Source organism: Acomys minous, assembly GCF_964271855.1.
Source record: "Acomys minous genome assembly, chromosome: 2".
In the NCBI taxonomy this organism is placed as follows: domain Eukaryota; kingdom Metazoa; phylum Chordata; class Mammalia; order Rodentia; family Muridae; genus Acomys; species Acomys minous.
Window position 1 is genome coordinate 111,703,113 of NC_140484.1, and position 20,326 is coordinate 111,723,438.

Consider the following 20,326-nt stretch of genomic DNA (forward strand, 5'->3'; position numbering starts at 1 on the left):
ACATTGTAATGGTGGAATGTGAGGGCCTGAGGCAAGCAGTCTGTTTCTCTCCACTATACCAAGTAGACAAATGGCTTTGAGTTCAAGTTCAGCTCTAAGCAATTTATCAACAGTGTGATTTTTAGGCTGTTATTTAAATCTCTGTAAAAATAATCTAGCTTATATAAACTATGTTGGTTCTTACTCATAAATAAATGTTAAACCTAAAAGGGATTTACCCTGGGGAAATCATTAGCCTTACAAAATCTTCCTTAGCATTCCAGGGTGTCTTGAAGCTGTATGTGGAAGAGTCTGTACTGTCTGAGAAAGAACCAGCTTTAGGAATGTGAAACCTCTGTTTGGTCCTGCACTGGTCATTGACTGGTTGTGTGATAATCTTGAGAAGTGGCTCTGCCTTTCTGAGACTCGTCTACAGTGTCCTTTAATAGTTTTAGTGTGTATAGCACCCAGAATGTGGCAGATGTGTATGCATCAGTGAATTACCCATGAACCATTTCCTCCTGCTCCCATTCACTGAGCATCTGAAGTGTTCCAGGGATGGTGCTGGTGATGAAATTATACACAAGGAAGACCGTAAGATCTTGTCCTTATAGGAAATGTCTTATCCCCATATTGAAGTGTGTTTGTGATATGCACACAGGCTGAAACAACACTCCCACTTTACCAAGAGATTACAGCTGTCTGAGAAGAGTGTGGCATCTTCCCCTCTTCTGTATCTTGTTCTCAGAGAGGGACAGAGGAATCTCCCCCAATGCCATAGCCACAGACTACATCAAGGTTGCAGAGGTGCTTCTCTTGCCTTTGTCCAAGAAGAGACCATGTTCTTCCTTGGGCCTAGTGCTGGCCATTTTCTGCATGTCCCCTGGAACTCATAATGCTAAGAGTTTGTGCCAACTTGAAAGTCATCCAAGAAAAAAGCAGATCTCAAAAATGGCTGCAATTTCTTGGTGGGGCGTTTAATTCTGTGGCAATAGTACAAGGTTCTGTGGAATGAATATCATGTCAGTGCTATTTAATAATACCGTAACCACTGACCATTTAATTATGTGGTAATTGTCACTTAGTGGCTGGGTAATTGCACAGTAAGTACCATCTAATTTCAGGGTAAAGGGTAAATACATGATTATTTCAGGCTCCTTAGGCACAGTATAGGTCACTCAGGAATTAGGTTTGGATTGACTAAGTATAAATTACCTAGAAATCTGTTTTCGGGTGATTACTCCTGCTCCTGTCATCCCTTCCTGACAAAGCTCCTAATGGTTGCCATACAATTAAATAGAGATTTTAAAGATTTTAGACTCCAGGAACTTAAAGGGACATTGCTCAGTCTTATGATCAATCATTGCCCAGGGTGTATGGAACAGTGCCTGGTGAAGGAGGTGATGGAGAGAGGAGTGAACAATTCTACTCTCTTTCGTCTTCCAGCAGTTGTCTTAAGCCGATGTGGGTGCCTCAGTGCTTGATGTCCAACAGTGGAATTGCCCATTTCATGAGATTTGAACTCAGTGTTAAGTTCTCCATCACCTCTCGTCATGAGCCCAAGAGGGGCTCCCTTGGGAAGCATGCCCACTTGGTCCCTGGAATTTACAAATGTGACACCACTTTTCTAAAGGGCCTGTGCAGATTAAGTAAGTAAAGTAGCCTTTGAGATAAGCTCATCTTAGGGTATGGATGTTCATACTCACGCTACGCTAGCAAGCATCCTTAAAACAGAAGAGGGAACAAAAATAAGCAAGCCAGAGAGAAGTCATGTGAAGCTAGAGGCGAAGACAGGTGCTGCAGCTATCAGTCAGGAATCCCTGGGTCCAGAGGCCCTGACAGAATAGGGCCAGACCAATACATTGACTTCAGGCTGTTAGCCTCCAGCATGGTGGGGGAGCAGATTTCAGTTGTACTAAGCCATCCCATTATGGTATTTTATTACAGCATCCTTGGTGGAAGTAATGTCCTGTATTAGAAATTGAGGGGTGGCAGAAGCTCCATGCCTCTCTGGCACTTGCCGGCATCATCCTGCTTCACTTTGGTGTGGCTGGAGCTGAGGAATAGCCCTAGAGTGATAAAGAGATACATGGAAAACTTCAGTGCCCTCTCCTGTGGAGCACGGGGGAGCATTCTACAGCCCACATAGAGATTCAGTGGAATGCAGCCAGTCACTAAGCAGGAACCAGGGCCTAGCAAATAGCTCCTTCCAGAGTTCCTGTATGGGCTTGGTCTCATATGAAAAGGCTTAATGGTCTCTATTATGACAGACATTTGTAGTCCCTTTGGTTAAAAGAAAACAGTTGAAAAGCAGGGTCCAGATAGAAGTCACACTCCTCTGTTCCCTGCTAAGCTTTCCAGTGGCCATAGCGGGTTGCTCAATATGGCAGAAAGGATGAGAGCAGAGACTTGAGGGTCAGATGGGCTGGGACTTAAAGCCTAGTTCTACTGATGAGCTGAGTATGTGACCTAGACAGTTGTCCTAGTGTCCCTGTGTCTCAGCTTCCTCGGCTTTCAGGCCAGGAGCACACACATACACACACACATACACACACACACACACACACACACACACACACACAGACCAGGAGTACACACACACACACACACACACACACACACACACACACACACACACTCAGAGACACACATACACAGAGACACACACAGACACACATAGATATACATGCAGACACACACACACAGACACACATAGATATACACACAGACACACACACACACACACACACACACACACACACACACACACATTCATGGAGCAGAATGTGTACTCAATTAAGCACAGGCTCTATTTCTCTACCCAAAGCACAGGGTAATGTGAAGCAAGCATTCCCAACGCTCTCAGGAACCTTTCTTTCATGGGGATTTATTTGGTAAGTGGCTGCATTGTAGTCCATTCAATGGACATGGCAGAGATTCCAGATTGCATGAGCAGCCACACTGCCTCCCTTTATTTGTCAATGGGCTTACTTTTAATTAACTATACAGTTCCTCCACTATCCCACTCTGAGCTACTGGCACTCTCATCTTTTTCTGTGACCCTATTTTCCCCAACCCCTTGCCACAAGCTCATGTTTTGGGAAGGCACAGCAGTCAGCTAGTCTGTTTATATACCTTGTACATCACTGGCACTCAGGTTTTAGACAAACGGGTGCTTGGAGACTGAGAATAAGGCCCTAAAATAACCCACTCAAAATTGCATCTAGCTAGCCAGCTGACAGGAGGATTAACAATAAAGACTTTAAAGACCTTCACTAAATAAAAATAACACAAGCCATTCTCCAGGAGGCCTCCTGAGTCTTCATTGAATTTAAGTGCTACATGTAAAGTCAGGTTTATTTTTTTATGAGTTTTGAGTCATTTTCCTCTCACAGCTCTCCTCATTCCTGAAACGGTGCTCTTGGCTCAGTAGCACATGATGTTCTACACACCTGCTTGTCCTTGTCCCATTTGGGATGGATAGAGGACACCATATCCAAACTCTAGACTAGGCAGCCAGAAAAGGCCCATTTTCAGGTGTGTGTGTGTGTGTGTGTGTGCGCGCGCGTGTGTTTGTAGTATTGTACTTTGAAGGTCAATTTTGATCTGTGGTGAGTGTCTCATTTTTTTTTCTTGCTAATTTGCAATGTCAGCCAGACAGGAAGATACCTTACATGTCAGTCCCAGAAAAAAAAATATTTCTTGAAAGACTAACAAGCAGCAAAAAGCTTCCTTACTGGGTATTTTTACTTTTTTAGCGAAGACATTTTCCTAGGTCTCCTGTGTGTTCCTATTTAATCATTAGAACAAGTTGGAGACTGACCTTGTGACTTCTGTTTCTGTGGGACAGCTGAAACCTAGGGAGGTGCTGGGACAAAGCTAAGAGACACACGGCTAGCAAGCAGAGGGTCCAGATTCAGATGGACAGGCAGCATGGCACACTGCAGGAGTGAGCTGGAGGTTACAAGTGCCATGTTTGCGTCGACGAGTAGAGCACCCAAGGCTGGGTAGTCCGTTTGTTTTTTTTTTTTTAAACACAGAAACTTATTTCTTATATTCTACAGGCCAGGAGGGACAAGATTAAAGTGCTGGCATTTGGTGAGGGCCTTCTTGACTCATCCCTATATGCCAGGGGATGGAAGGGTTGCAGTGGTGTCCAACATTTCAACATCGCAGCACGATAACCATTTACATGTGTGTCAGGCTGCTTTCATAGCTACTGTGAGGCAAAAGAGGCCTGAGGCTCATAGATCAGACACATCTAGAGAGAGTCCTGCTCGGAGATGAAGAGATGCTCTGTCCTTGGCAAAATGGCAGCGATCAAACCCGCTCTCATAGGACTTTTTTAAAAGTTTATAATTATTTTATAATTATAATTAATCCATGCATGGGGTGGTGCCCTCATTACCTGTTAACTTCCAACACTGCTGCTCTGGCGACCCACCTCCCAGCACAAGAATTTTGGGCAGCGAGCTTTCTCTGCCCCAGGAGACTGGTAACTGGTTGGAAAGTCTCATCTTCACTTTGCGCCCATCTCTACTTTTCTCCCCACCTACAATTTACTAAAGCTGGACTGAGAGGACTAATAACATATATACATATTGTTCCTCCCATAACCAGGAGGCCGGCCTGTGCATATACCTGCCCGCAGCTGTGGTGGTTTAACTAAGAATGTCCTTTATAGGCCCACGTATTTAAATGCCTTAGTCCCTAGGAAGTGGCATTACTTAGAAGCATTAGGAGGTGTGATCTTGCTGGAGCAGGTGTGGCCTTATTGGAGGAAGTGTGCCACTGGAGGTAGGCTTTGAGGTCTCAAAAGCTCAAGCAAAGCCCAGTGGTTCTCTCTTTCTGCTGCCGGCAGATCCAGATGCTGACCTCTCGGGCGACCATGTCTGCCTGGGTGCCACCGCGCTCCCCGTCGTAAAGATAATGGACTAAACCGGAACTGTAAGACGCTCCAGTGAAACGCTTTCTTTTTAAGAGTTGCCGTGGTCGTGGTGTCTTTTCACAGCAACAGAACACTAAGGCACAAGGCGTGGTATTTGGGTAACTGTGTATTTTAAAAGCTGATTGATAGGTGAACCGGATGTATCTAATCTGGGCATTAGTCTTGTCAGAGAGGTGTAGACCAATGAGTTCTGTTTACCTTTTTAGGTTTTGTTTTTTTAAATAACTTCTTTCCTTCTTTGAGAGTTTCATTCATTTCTGTGATGTATATTGATCATATCCGTGTATCCATCTACTGCTACCCTCTCTAGCTTCCCTAACGCTCCTACCTCATCTTCCCCCCACCAGCTTTATGTCCCTTAAAGTCTCTATTTTGTTATTAATAATCCTCCAGGCCTGATCAGTGCTGCTCATGCACACAAGAGTGAATGGCCATTCATCGAGGCACGAGCATCCTGAATTTTTGTGGGCTTGATCTTCTACAGTTACCCACAACTGCTATGAGTTGGTACGTGCACCAGCCATGTCATGTCTAGAAATCAGAATTTCACAGCTCCCCGGCACCCATGCTCACTGGCTCTTATTTTCTTTCCACCCTGATCTTCAGTGAATTTTCGTGAACCTGGAATGTACAGGTTGATACACAGAACTCATCTCCACATTAATCACTACTCACTGAAACAAACAAAAAAAAGCTTCTTTGACCAGAGAGCAGTACATATCTATGAGTACGAACATAAATATTTTGAATATAGTTTGAATGAATGTTCATTTAGCAAAACAATAGTATTTCCTCTCCTAGGCCCTATTAACTCTCCAACCGTGTTCTCTTCTCTCTCTCTCTCTCTCTCTCTCTCTCTCTCTCTCTCTCTCTCTCTGTCTGTCTCTCTGTCTCTCTGTCTCTCTCTCTCCCTTTCCCACGATTACAGTACCAGGCATGATATTCCTTCTCTGGAGCAGGCCTTATGTCCAAGCACAAAGCAGTTAGCCAGCCCAACAATAGTCATTACACCATTGCAGCAATGGGCACGTGCTGCAGATGCAGGTTACGGTGCTGGCTTAGAACGCCCATGTCTCTGCTCCCCCAGCTGCATGCACACTGCACCTCTGGTATTCTGTACATTAGCAGGAAGAGAGTTTCTTGGCTGGTTTGAGGTTGATTTCTTGTATCCAAAGTGGACAGTGTTTTCAGTAACAGCGTCTTATCTAGTTATAGTGGGCACCCAAGAGCAATAACAATAGCTTTTATTGTTTAGAATGCCTTTGGGACTGTCTGGCTCTGAGATTTTTATTTAGTAACCCATGTCTTTTGGGGGCAACATTGTTTAAATCGTATGTATGTATGTATGTATGTATGTATGTATGTATGTATGTATGTCCGTGTGTGTCTGTGTGTGTGTGTGTGTGTGTGTGTGTGTGTGTGTGTGTGTTTTCAGGGTGATGTTTACATTTGAAAGACAGAAGACAAATTGCAGGAACCAGTTCTTTCCTTTCACCACATGAGTCCCAGGCATCAAACTCAGGCATTTTGGCAGGTGCTTTTCCTCACTGAACCACCCCTCACTTGGCCAGATTTGCCTTTGAAAAGTCATTTTCCATCCTATGTTGTCATTGGCTGAAAATTAAGGATGTTATAACATATGGCCATATGTCAAGAATTTAAAAATGTAGAAAACAAACAAAACAGAGAAAAAAAGAAAGAATTAAACACTCTAACTCAGGCACTGTGATGCGTGCCTGGTACTCAGGAGGCTGAGCCAAGATGGTTGACCATAAGGCAAGTTTAGTGTCTGTCTCACAAAACCAAATGTTGGGGCCAAGACAATCAAGCCGCAATGTTTGGGTACATATTCATATTCACAATTTATGTCTGCATATATTCATATATGTGTATGTTTGTGTGTGTGTGTGTATATGTGTGTGTGTGTGTGTGTGTGTGTGTGTGTGTGTGTGTGAGAGAGAGAGAGAGAGAGAGAGAGAGAGAGAGAGAGAGAGAGAGAGAGAGAGAAGAGGCTGATACTGATGCTAAAGGCATAATTTGGTGATGTTGGCTAAATTTCATCATTACCAGAGAAAGGATGAGGAGGTGGCCATGCCAAACCTATATGGTTGATATAGATTTTTTGTATTTTTAGTACTTTGTTATATAAATCAACATTTCAGTTATTAGTTTAGAAAGTGGCAAATTAAAATAATAGTAGTGCATTTACTTCTGCCACCTATGAGCTCTTCATCCTTGGGTCATTGGACAGACGTATGATACCAGGCATGTGTTTTCCCCTATAGAATGGGTTTTTAATCTTATTAGAAAGTGGTTGATTGCCTTGGGGAGGCAGAAGCAGGTGGATCTCTGTGAGTTCGAGGCCAGCCTGGTCTACAAAGGGAGTCTAGGACATTCAAGGCTACACAGAGAAACCCTGTCTCAAAAAAAACCCCCATAAACAAACAAACAAGCAAACAAATAGTAAGTGGTTGACTATGCTAACAACACATTTGTACTGCTGTTGCACTCATGGTGTCCTGGTTTGTCCTGGCTCCAAATAATCTGAATAACTAAGTAACTGTTGACTTCATACCACTGCATTCTTAAATCTTCCACAAGGTAAGAAGACTTGCTTGGAGCATTGGTCCTGACCCCACGGCCAAGCCCTTCCTTCTTTGTCTTCCCCTACTTCACAGGGCAGCTTTATTTCTAGAGGAGGGGATGGAATCACTGATGTAGCATTCTTTCTCTGTAAGTCCTCTTCCATATTTTCCTCCCAGGACTATGTCCCTTCTGCAGTATCTAGGGCAGGTGAGGTCATGTCCCTTGTGAAGTATCTAGAAAAAACATATTTGGGAGAGCAAGTTCTATAAGCCATTGTCTTGTAGGTCTTGGAATCATGGAGGAAGAGCTTGCGGGAGACAATCAATACTCAACATTTCTCCCCATCCCCTGCCACTGCCATAGCTAGAGTCAGCATTTACCCATTTCCACAACTTTTTTTTCTGAAGGGTCTTTGCAGAAATTTCACTTATGGTTGCTTCAGTATTTACCTGGGATAAGTAAAATCCCACTGAAATTGTCACATGAACTTGGAGCAGTGAAGAAACAGGTGCCACACAGACCTCTCAGCAAATGCTGCTTTGGCTCTGGTGTGGGCAAGTGGCTGCTCTAGCATAGATTGTCATGGATCAGCAAGGATCATGGGCTGGCAAAGAACATGGAAATGGAGCAGGGATGATGAAGCCATCAGGCTACAAAGGAAGTATTAAGACCAGCTCTGGCCAGCACAAAGAAGTCCTCTGAGCTATTCTAGGCTGAACTTCATCAACATCAGAAAAAGGATGAGGGGGTGGCTCATACCACAGGCATATGGTCCATGTGGCTTTTAGTATCTGTGTTTTCTTATATAAATCAATATTTGAGTTATGAGTTTAGAAAATGGTAAATTAAAAACTCCCTTGAGAATATTTTTCTAAGGAGATAGTTGATTTTAGAAAATTACAAATTAAAGTTCCCTTGAGAATATTGCTCTAAGGAAATAGTTAAGGGATCTTGATGTTATGGTCATAGCCTTGGTTACTAGTGGGCAGAGAAAGGATACATCTGCCTTGCAGAAGGCTAATGACACTTTATTCCTTGGAATGCTCCATGCTTGCTCCAACATCCATTACTCCATCAAACTGCTTATCACCATGGTCACCTCAGCACCATCTGATAGTTCCTTGAATATTACCCAATGCTTGCAATCATCTTTCTCTGACCAATTGGTCTTCATCTTCATTTACCTCTTGATATCCTTGGATGGATGCCCTTGAAGCACTCTCTTTCTATCTTCTTTGACCATCCTATTTTTGACCCTCCACCCCCTGTGCCTGACAGAGGATAATCCTCTTCTATTGAGCTGTTAAATATTAGGATGATTAAAAATAGGCATTGTTTTCTGTAGTGGCTGGTGTTTGTTGATTGTAATAAGCTAAGTCTGTGGGTCTGTGGCATTTAAAGAGTCAGGAAACTTTGGAAGGTATTTATTTCTGAGACCTTAGGTAAGGTGGAACATTTGTACCAAAGATCAAAGTGCTCACTGCCTGCTGCTGTTGTCCCTACTGAGGCTAGCATGCACTCTGGAGACTAAAACTCTTGTCAACCACCACATGCCTGTTCTTGGAAAAAACGGATTCTGACACCCATACTGAAACAGATGCTAGCACTAACAGCAGATGCAGGGTGCTACATCAGAGACTGAGGGAAACATATAAAGGGAGTTAGACGCATAGAGGCCACTCAGAAAGTGAGACTGTAAAAAAAAAATCCACCAATTACTCTTGTTGCTTATCCAATTATTAACCTCCCAACAACTTTACTAGATCAACACTCTAATATCCCAGTTAGTACTTGGACCATTAAAAATGCACAAATGTGCAGTTTTATTTTTGAAAGGCCACTTTATTTCTTTTTTTTTTCTAATAAACTTTAACATGTTCACCCCTTCTTCAATTCCTCCCATTACCACTCTGTCCACCGCCCCATCCCTTCCCACCCAACTTTGAGATTACTTCTTTTTTTTCTTCTTTTCTCATTAAGTCCAGTTGGTATTGCCCAGTTATTTTTGGGAACGGGATCTGCCCTGGTGTGTGGCAACCTACCAGGAGTCACATGATTAAAGAAAACTGCCTCTGCCTCTGCCCTTCTTGGTGTGCATAGCACCTTAGCTTAATTTTTAAGAAAAACTAGGCTGAAGAACCAAGCAGGAAAATGAATTGCTCTTAATTTCAAGCTCCTCATCCTGCATGTTTATGATGGTAAATAAAAGTTGCCTTCATTGCTCGATGCAGAATATAAACAAGTGTCAGCCATCTTAGCAAAGAGGCATCATTTGATTTAATTGCAAATTAAAACCATAAACCACCTTAAACATGGATCTACAGCCACATCGAATCAATATAATAATTTCAGGAAGGCAACTGGGAGGTGAGGGAACTTTCCATATGTTGCATATTAACAGAAGCTAGCCCCTAAGGGAGATGCTAAGTTTGCTTAATGGTGAGTGATTATGCTAAATTGCACTGACTAGCCTTTTTGTTGAGGGTGGACCAAGTAGGATGAGTTCTACCTTGTCAGTGGCAACACAAAGGAATGGCCTCTGTCCCTGCAAGGAGGTTAGTAATTCTGTATGTGGCCTGGGCAAGTTCTTGAAGTTTCATAATCAGAAAAAAAAGGACACTTCTAGGCCTACTTGTAATGCCTGATGTTGAGAACTGATTCTCTTGGGACCCGGCAGTTCTTTCTGTATAGACCCAACCTATCGGGGCAGGTAATTTATGTCAGTGGGGTTGATCTGACTGACAGACTCCAAGTCAATTGTATTTTGTTGAGTCGTTTAGATGTGGCTGGCCTTTTATTTTGCCCTGGTGCCTAGAGCAGGCATTGATGGGTTCCACTGCCAATGCCTATTTTTACTCCTTTAAAGTGGTCCTTACTTTTATTTCAGGGGTGGCTTTGGATAAAAGCAATAAGTAAGGGAGAGAAGAGCAATCCCATAATTCCTTCTGTTATGGGATTTGAAAAGCACAAGGAATTCCTTTAGTCCCAGATACTTCGCCTTCTTCATCTGCAGAAGCCCTGACATATTTTCCTACAGACACGAACTCCTTTGAGTGTCTGAAACTCTGGTTAAAATGCAATTACCTTTGGGAAGAATGAACAGATTAAGCAATTAACAGCTATTAATACTGCAAGGTCAAGTTGGTTCAGGAAGAAGCACTCTTTGTGCCCCTTTGAAATAATACCTGATATTGAGTCTTGATTAGTTTATCAAATCAGCGGGTCCCCTGGAGTGGCAGGCATTCCCCTGGTAGGCCTGAGTGAGGGGAGGAAGAGAACATCAGTTCCTTCGACAGTCATGGAATCTCCGTGGGCCTGGCTTTTATTTTCTTCCTTTCCTAGCTTTACTGGTAGAGGGAGAGTGTCCTTTTCTCTTCCTTGTCTTCTCCACTGGATGCTCAGGTATATGTTTGGAGCCTGGCTAAGGCCTCCACCACCTGAGCCTTAGCCAGCTGCTTGAGGATACCGTGCTATGCGCCTTTGGTGTGAGATGCTCCTCTCTGGTTCTCCTGTCTATCTCGCCTTCCCTTCTAGAATACTGTCTGCATCACTGTGTCCCTTTGTAATCGTGTTCTAATTGTGGTGGTGGTGGTGGGGTTTGTTTACCTAAAATTCTTATTTACTTATTTAAAAACTAATAGTTAGCATTAGAAGATGGTTTCATTTTGACATTTTTACTCATGCATGTGCTTTCCTCAAATTTATCTCTTGTGGTGATTTGAATGCGAACGCCTCCCGTAGGCTCATGTACTTAGCACTTAGTCTCCAGTTGGTGCCGCTGTATGGGGAGGTTTAAGAGGCATGGCCTTGTTGAAGGAAATATGTTACTGGAGGTGGGCTTTGAGTATATATGCACACGTATTATATCTAATATATATTTCAAATCAAGGTTTGGATATGAGAGAACATGTAATACTTATCTTTCTGAGTCTGGCTTATTTTGCCTAACGTGATGATCTCAGCTCCATATTTCTACAATTTTGTATAAAACTGTAAGTATGCATATGTGCCACATTTTCTTTATCCATTCATTTAGTGATAGACACCTAGACAGAGTCTGTATTTTGGTTCTTGTGAACAGTGCAGCAATAAACATGGATGCTCAAGTATCTCTGTGCTATACTGACTGAGGTTCCTTTGGTATGCACCCACGAGTGGCATAGCTGGATCACATGGTAATTCTGTTTTTTAAAGAATCTCTATACCAGCTTCCACAGTGTCTGTACTAATTTACATTCCTGGTACAGTGCATAGGACTCCCTTCCCCAGCATCTTTACAAGCATTTTTTGTTCATTATTTTGATGATAGCTCGTCTGACTAGGGCGGGTTGTAATTTCGATGTTATTTTGATTTGCATTTCAAATGTTGAACATTTATCCCGACAGTTAAATAACTATTTGTATTTTTTTTCTATTGGAAATCATCCATTCAGCTTATTTGCTCGTTTATTGATTAGATGATTTGTTGTTGTTTGCTATTTACATATTTATTTATTTAGAATTCTCTCTGTACTATCAGTGTTCTTTCTGGAAGGCCAAACCCAGCTCCTCGTCTTCTCAGGTGTAGCTTGTGTCTGGTCCTGAATGGAAAGTCCCTGCTGGAGTACCAACCATTAGTTTCTTAACCAGCTTCCCTGACCCCATAAGACAAGAAGTCTCGTTGGCGCTCCTTCTTAGTCGAGATGGAACCTGATTAGCCACAAACCTCTGAAACCTGTTACTGTACCTGTAAAATGTTTATTGTTCATTAAATAATTTGTGCATGTAGTTCATAATTCAGTAGGCACAGAAGGCATGCAGTGAAAAGTGTGACTCTGTTTATCTTTTTTATGTCACTTGCTTGTTTTCTTTTGTTTTGAAGTAAGCACTATTGTTGATTTTAAATATGTATGTATAAATGTGCATTGTATGGGCTCATGTGCACATATATCTATATGCTTTCTCTCTTCCTTTCATGATGATGTGTACAACAGAGTATTTTTTTCTAAACCTGTTTCTTTCTTTTTTCTTTTAAAATTACATTTGTTTAGAGTAGTTTTAGATTCACAGCAAAATCGAACACAGAGTGTGTGGGTTTCCACTGTCCCTCTTATCCTCATATATGTGTAGACCCTGTTTCCTGTTAGAGTGGAGTATATGTTACAATTGATGAATCCATACTGATGCCTCAGTCACCCTAAATTATTCCAAGTTTCACTCTTGATGTTGCACATTCTATGGGCTTCAATGAATGGATAAAGACACGCATGTATCACGGTAGGTGGTCTAAAGTAGTTTCACTGCCCTACAAAACCTGGCCATTGATTTGTTTCTTCCCTTTTCCATCTTTTCCCTTCTAAAATTGTATTGTAATGATCATTTTATATCACTAAGAAAGAGCTATCTCAATATTTTTAATGACCACACAGTATTTCATTATACAAATATGTCATAAATTGTGGCTGTTTTCAATCCATTGTTTTGCTAAACAAACACCAGTGCAGTGAGGATCCAATCCATGTACATAGCTCAAACGTTCAGGAACAAGCTTCCGTCCAAAGAGCATAGACACTATAACTTTTAATTGAACTCTTGCCAATTGTCTTCCAAACCATGCAGGGGTGGGGGAAGGGGGAACAGAGGAGGTGGAGGGAGGGATGGAGGGGTAGGTAGGTGTGATGGAGTTGGGTGAGGGCCGGTGGGGGGGATACGAGATGTGGAGCAGGAGGGTGGGGTGGGGAGGTACGGTGGAGTGGGGAGGGGGCGGGAGGATGGGAGATGTGGACCTTAGTTGCTAGAATGCTTCCCTAGAATGCACAAAGTCCCATCTCTATGCCCAATTCTGCATATACTGGGCATGGTGGCACATGACTCTAATCTCAACACTCACGAGGGCTGGAGGATCAAAACCTCAAGGTCTTCTTCATCTACAAAGTGAATCCAAGCCCAGCTTAAGCTACATGAGACCTTGTCTTAAAAAAAAAAAAAGATCATACTGGAGTGTAGAGGTCCTAAATCCAACATGGCTAATCTTCTCATAAAAGTTGGGAGCGTGTGTGTGTGATATGAACACAGGCACACAGAAGGCAGACTTGTGAAGGCAGAGGCAGAGGTTGCATTTATTCCTACACATGCCAAGGAACCTTTGAAAGGGGCAGGGCAGGATCCTCCTGCAGAGATTTTTTGAAGGGGAAGACCACACCAATATTGTGATTTTAAACCACTAGCCTCCAGAACTGCAGACATCACTTCCAAGTCGTCCTTTTATGGTAGAATATTCTATTCTATTCTGACAGCCCTTGCAAATGAATAGGGCCCCTTTGTTGCAGAGCCAGAAATGCAACCCAAGTTAGCCTGCAGGGCAACCTCAGACTGGCTCCGTGTTTACTCAATCACAGCTACCCCACAAAGCACCAGTGGATTAAGAGATTCAGACTTTCCTTACAGCTATGGCCTCTGGTGGGCGGTGATCCAGAGGTGGGTGAAGTGTTTAGCAGCTGAGTGCCAGGTGTGGGCAAATATTTGGTAGCTGCTGAGCCTCATGGTGGGTGTGTTTCAGGCGAGTTCTAAAACACTGGGATTGTTTCAGATTCCCAACTGTCAGGACTCCTCTTGGCAAGCAAACCCACCTGCTCTGTGGTGGTGTGAGGATTATCCAACCTCATCTGGGCATTGCGAATGTGATGAGAGGAACAAATGGGCCCCAGTTCCCATGTCTAGTGCATCCACGAGGAGGAGGCTGTGCCCTTGGAAAATTAGCTTCTAGAGTGGCAAGGCCGTTTGGCTACTGTTTACAGGGTTACTCACAGGAGGAAAACAACTTGTGCAGGTCTCTTGTTTCCATGGCAACTTGGAGTATGTGGACTTCTGGAAACCATATCTGGGATGCAGGAACCAGGTGGAGGAGCTTTCCTGAATGTGGGCAGGGTTGCAGCTTGGGAGAGTCCTGGGAGGAGGAAGGATGGGGCTAGACAGGAAGGCCAAAGAAACTGACTTTCTGAGTGTTGATTCTTAGCTCCAGCCTGCGTCAAAGTCCTGAACATGTCAGAGCTCTTGGCATTTTGAAGGCAGAGAATTCATGCGTCTCAAAGGAAAAGCCTTAACCTAGATAGCATCAAGCAGTATTTGTAAGGCAGCTCATTGAGGGGCAAGAAGAAATCCTGGAACTTTGAATTCAATTTATGTCTTAGATCTTTAAAATATTTGCTTTTTGTATGTGCTTCATGAAATTTATAATATATTAATGAACTTAAACATGTGGAAAATAACTAATTAACATATTGGAGGGCCCATTGTGATTTGGAACATGGGAAAATGCCTATCAGTGAAAATGTATGACCCTGGTTTAGAAGATCAAGCTATTGATGTATATAGCCTTCTGCACTGGCTCCATCTCTTCCTGCTGTACATTCACCATTCTTCCATTCACCACACCCCAGGCTTAGCCTTCGATTCATGGTCTGCTCTTTAGCCTCGAATGCTGCACACACACATACGTAATAAGGAGCTAGGCTCTGGGATCAGAGTTTACAAGAATGAGTCTCACATCTTGGAGTTTTCAGTCATGAGAGTTGTAGAGCATCATCTGAAGCCCCATGTCCCCGAGCCTCATATTTTCCTTACATAAAATGGAAATGACAGCCTCTGCCTGATAGCATTTTTAGGGGGCTTAAATTGCATAACATGTGTGAAGTACCCACTGTAAGTGACAATTATTTTATTATCCTAATGATCATTTTCTATTTAGTGTTGCCAGCCTTGCCTGTTCTTCAATGACTTACTCCCAAATATTCTTCAGACTTGGATCTCTGTTGTTGTTTTTTTTGTTTTTGTTTTTGGTTTTTTTTGAGCCAGTTTCTTTAACAGCTCTGGCTGTCTTGGAACTCACTCTGGAGATCCAGTTGGCCTCGAACTCACAAAGATCCACCTGCCTATGCCTCCTAAGTGCTGGGAGTAGAGGAGTGCATCACCACTGCCTGGCCCAGACTTGGATCTCTGAAGGAAATATTTATTGTAGAGTTAATTCAACCCACATTGTGGGTACCTTTCTCCCAGAGGCTGGGCTGAGAATCTGGTCACAGAGTTTTCTTCAGCCTTGGAGGCTAGCTGAAGAAGGCTCTGTCCTGAGAACTGGTCTGCTCACCTATGTCCGAGCATGAAGCTTACCAGGAGGGAGCATCTCTGTCTGCAGACAAGGGCCCACTCCATATCTGTATATTGCTTTATATAAAAAATCTGATTTTCGGTATTTACATTATTTCCTTCCGTTGCAAGAACTTGCTGTAGTGGTTAATCAATCGTCAGTGTGACTGGCTTTGAAATCACCTGGCAGGCATGCGTCTGGACACATCTGTGAGGGTGTCTCCAGAGAGATTTAACTGAGAAGACCCACCCTCTGTATGGGTAGCGCCATCCCAAGGTCTGGGATGCTGGAATGAATAAAAAAAGAATGAGGGGGAGGGCGCTAGCATTGATCTCTCTCTGCTTTGTGACCGAGGACACAGTGTGGCCAGTGTCCTCATACTTCTGACATCACAGCTAGAGCTGCTCTCACTACCTTATCTTTCCTACCCTGATGGACTGTGTCCTCAAACCATGGGCCAAAATAAACCCTTCCTCCTTCAAATTGTCAGGTAATTGGTCTCAGCAAGAAAAGTAACTAACACACCTGCCATATCTCATGCCTAACTTAGGGAATTGTTGATAGTGTTCAGTTGCAGAGGGTCAAGCTAATTCTCCAGCAGCCCACTATCACTGCTAGTCTTCATGGATCTCTTTTCTTATTGCATAGCATCTCCCTTCTATGTCGCTCCTTTCCACACCTATAATGTTCCATGAGCTCTCATTGTGAAGACCATCAGTTTAGCAAATGGCATATATTTCAAAGTTGTATTTTTGTTAACTATGTTTTCCTTTCATTAAATGCTATGTCTTCATGCTCCATCTGTGTTGCTGAATACACAGCTATTTAATGTTTCTAAATGCTATGGTTTTTTTTTTTTATTTTTAACGTGAAGTTGCTACACTTTATGTATTGCATCCTCCCGTGATGATTACTCCTTACTCTTTATATCGGCAGTGCTATGATGATTTTCCTTTTCTTTTATGTACAAAGATGTATGGTATTCTTTTTTCTTAGATGCGAATGGATTTTATTTATTTATAATAAACTACATATACTAAGAGCAGTTATGAAATAATCAGGAAAGCCATACGTAAAAGTTACATTCAAATGTTTAGCTCATTTCTATTTCACAACCTTGAAGAAAACATTATCTATATGATATAGGTGAGTCTAAGGTTTTGTACCTAAACCATTTTTTCATATCTTGTATTTATCAACTTAGCGAACATCTTTTCTAGACCTTAAAGCATTTTCTTAAATCCTAAACAACTTAAGGCTAACTCTGAAACTATAACTATTTCTTCTTCAACCCCATCAGAGAATTGAGAAGGAATAAAATTATTACTTAAGTAGAAAGTGCAGGCAAGCAGCTTCCAAAACTAAGAAGACAGACAGTTTACTGTTCGGTTAGCCACCCATTCTCTCTCTATAGTGTTGGAGCATCATCTTCAGCCTCCTGACCCAGTATATCTGGCAGACATAATTGTTGTGAAGCAGTAAATATGAAGGACTTGCTTACTCTGACATGGCAGAATTTGGCAGTCAACTCAGCCTTGTCTACAGCATATTGTCTGTAGAGAGAGCTGGGATATTTTTGCCCAATGGCTACCTTGCCATTAATGAAGCTATCTCCAAAAGGAGGTTTTATGAAGCATATTTCTTCATTGAGGTAGGCTGGGGAGTTTTGCCAGAAGCTGACATGTCTCAAGTAAAGAAAGGCCTATATTAATAAAAATATCTTTAAATGCCATATTTTGTAGGTCTTCGAAGTCTCTGAGGACCATCTATTTACATTTATATTTACATAGTATATAATCATATCTATCTTTCCATCCACCATCTATCTTAAATCTAAATAGGCAAATGTTTCTTATTTCTAGATATTTATTATCTGTTCTACCTGGGATGTATATTTCTGTGATAAACTAGACTAGTACCGGACATGACCATGAGTCTGACTGGTTAACCATTAGCTTGTATAAGGTAATTACCCTATACAGTTTGTAATAGCAGCTTTTAAAAGGATTGAAAGTAAACCTTATATTTGGAAATAAGTTGTATAAGTCCAATACTTCATACCAGAGTAGAAACGTGTGTGTGTGTGTGTGTGTGTGTGTGTGTGTGTGTGTGACCCTGGCACATCAAGTCATATCAGGACCAATCAAATCATCCTTCTCTGAGGCCAGACAAGGCAGCCCAGCCAGAGAAAGGGATCCAAAAAGAGTAAAAATCAGAGACAGCTCCTGCTTCATTTACTAGGGCATCCACATGGAGACCAAGCTGCCCATCAGTTACATATGTGTAGGGGGCCTAGGTCCAGTTCATGCATGGTCTTTAGTTGGTGCTTCAGTTTTGTAAGCCCCTTTGGTCCTACGTTATTTGCCTCTCTTGGTCTTCTTGTGAATTTTTTGTCCCCTCTGGTCCTTTTGTCCGTTTGCTCACTCTCTTAAGGATGGGAACCATCCCTTGAGAATTTCATTATACTGTACAATCCAAATCTCATAGCCATGCGTATTTTAAAATAGCTCTTTCTCACTATGGTGATTAAAACCATGTGCAAACAACTTGTAGCAACTATTGACTACCGCAACACTCAGCCATCATGAACCAACCCTTCAGAGATGGTTAATCTTGTTTGTCAACTTGTCAACCTCAACAGAAGAACTGCTTCTATCAGATTGGCCTGTGGCTGTATCTGCCAGGAATTTTCTGATTGATGTGTGTGGTCCAAGCTCACTGTAGGCAGTGATGTCCCTTGGCAGGTGGGCATGGACTGCATAAGAAAGGTAACTGAGCAAGCCAGGGGAAGCAAGCTAGTAAGCACCATTTCTTTATTTCTTCTGCTTCAAGATCCTGCTTTGAGTTCCTGTGTTGCATTTTTTGAACTGACCTGGAAATGTAAGCTGATATAAAGCCTCCTCCATGTTGCTCTTGGTGATGGTGTTCATCACCACAGCAGGAAGCAAACTAGGACACTGTTGATAGAACTTTTTATGAGTCAGTTTTTTAAACCAGGTATTTAAAATATCCCTGCTTTTTTTTTTTTATGATTTTGACTTAAAAATGACGTATTTCAGACTATTGATTTCATTTTTCATTGAAGGAAGTTTAATCACGGAATGAGTTAAAAACTTTCCAAAGATCACCACCATAAAATTTGAAATGGTAGATTTGGGAAAAATTTAAAGTCATTTGTCAAGTTGTTCACTGAACCGAAAAGTATCTAAATATATAGGAAAAAAAATTAAAGTTTCTGTAGGGGATGAGTTACCTGTTTGTGAATGCTGTGACTGGTTCCTTTGTAGCAAAGTGATACCCAACCAAGGATGCAACAGATACAGCTTACTAATACTGTCTTGTCCTCTTGGTCTGGACTCAGCACCCCCCTCACATTTTAATTTCTATCTCTCCAGACTTACTCCATCCTACTATAGCCTGTCCCTTCCCCCACCCTATCTCTAATCCCTGGTGACTCTGCCTCTTGGTGTAGACTCAAGGTCTTCTTAGCTCTTTCCAGCTGACACTCTCAGCATCCCCTTCTAGCTGAGTTCCATTTATTTGTGCCAGCCACCAATCTATATAAACAACTTCTCTCAGCCCCACTGGACTGTGATGCAGGCAGGTGATTTTTTATTGTCCTTCCCGTCACCCATTCCACTATCTCCAGACTTACTCTTAGTCATGAAGCCACCTGCTTACAGGAGCTACTCCTTATACCCTAACTCCATTCCTGGTAGGTAAAAGTGACCAGCAAACAGAATGCCAACCCAATAAAGGCAAGACCTAATATCAACAATTCAAACGTTATGACTCCAGATGCCCAGGCCCCAGCACAAAAACACAAACATGAACATCCAAGATAATATTCCTTGTACAGAAGCCAGTAATCCCAGTGCAATAGGCCCTGATAAATGCAATTTAGCTGAAGTACAGGACAAGGACTTCAAAACAGTAGCAATTACCATTATGTTCAAGGACCTTTAAAGAGGATGTGAGTAAATGCTTTAATGAAGACCATGAAAATACAGACAATTGAATGAAATAATGAAAACAAATCAAGACATGAAAGTAGAAGTGGTGGCACTAAAGAAAATAAAAACTGAAACAAAACTGGAAATGAAAATTTAGGATGCCAGACAAAAACTTTAGAAGTGAGCCTCAGCAACAGAGTAGAAGACATGGAAGAAAGATTGTTAGAAAGACAAGGTAGAAGAAATGGATACTTCAAAGAAAATGTTAAATCTAAAAATAAAACCTGGCCACAAAACTTCCAGGAAATCTGGTACACTGTGAAAAGATTAAATATATGAATATTAAAAATAAAAGAAGAAGAAGAAGAAGAAGAAGAAGAAGAAGAAGAAGAAGAAGAAGAAGAAGAAGAACAAGAAGAAGAAGAAGAAGAAGAAGAAATTCAAGTCAAAGGCACAAAAATATTTTAAATAAATTTATAGAAAAATAAAAAATCTAAAGAAATGGGTATCCATTATGGCACAAGAATCATATAGAACACTAAATAGATAGTACCAGAAAAGAAATTCTCCATGACACATAATAATGAAAACAAAGAAAAAAATGTTAAGGGAGAAAAGGGGGAAAGACCAAGTTACATATATATGCAGCCCTATTACTATAACACCTGATATCTCAATGGAGAGTCTGAGATCAGAAGGGCCCTGACATATGCTCTACAAACTCTGATAGATTGCTAC

General features: G+C 41.9%; 1 long non-coding RNA gene across 1 annotated transcript; it reads right to left on the reverse strand.

Moving 5' to 3' along the window:
- Window positions 1-1,945: 1,945 nt before the first annotated feature.
- Window positions 1,946-11,011, reverse strand: LOC311583726. Its single transcript, XR_014774649.1, has 3 exons — window positions 10,699-11,011; window positions 7,503-7,746; window positions 1,946-2,048 (listed from the first exon to the last, which is right to left on the reverse strand). It is a non-coding gene; the product is annotated as an uncharacterized lncRNA (long non-coding RNA).
- Between the last annotated feature and the right edge of the window lie 9,315 nt (window positions 11,012-20,326).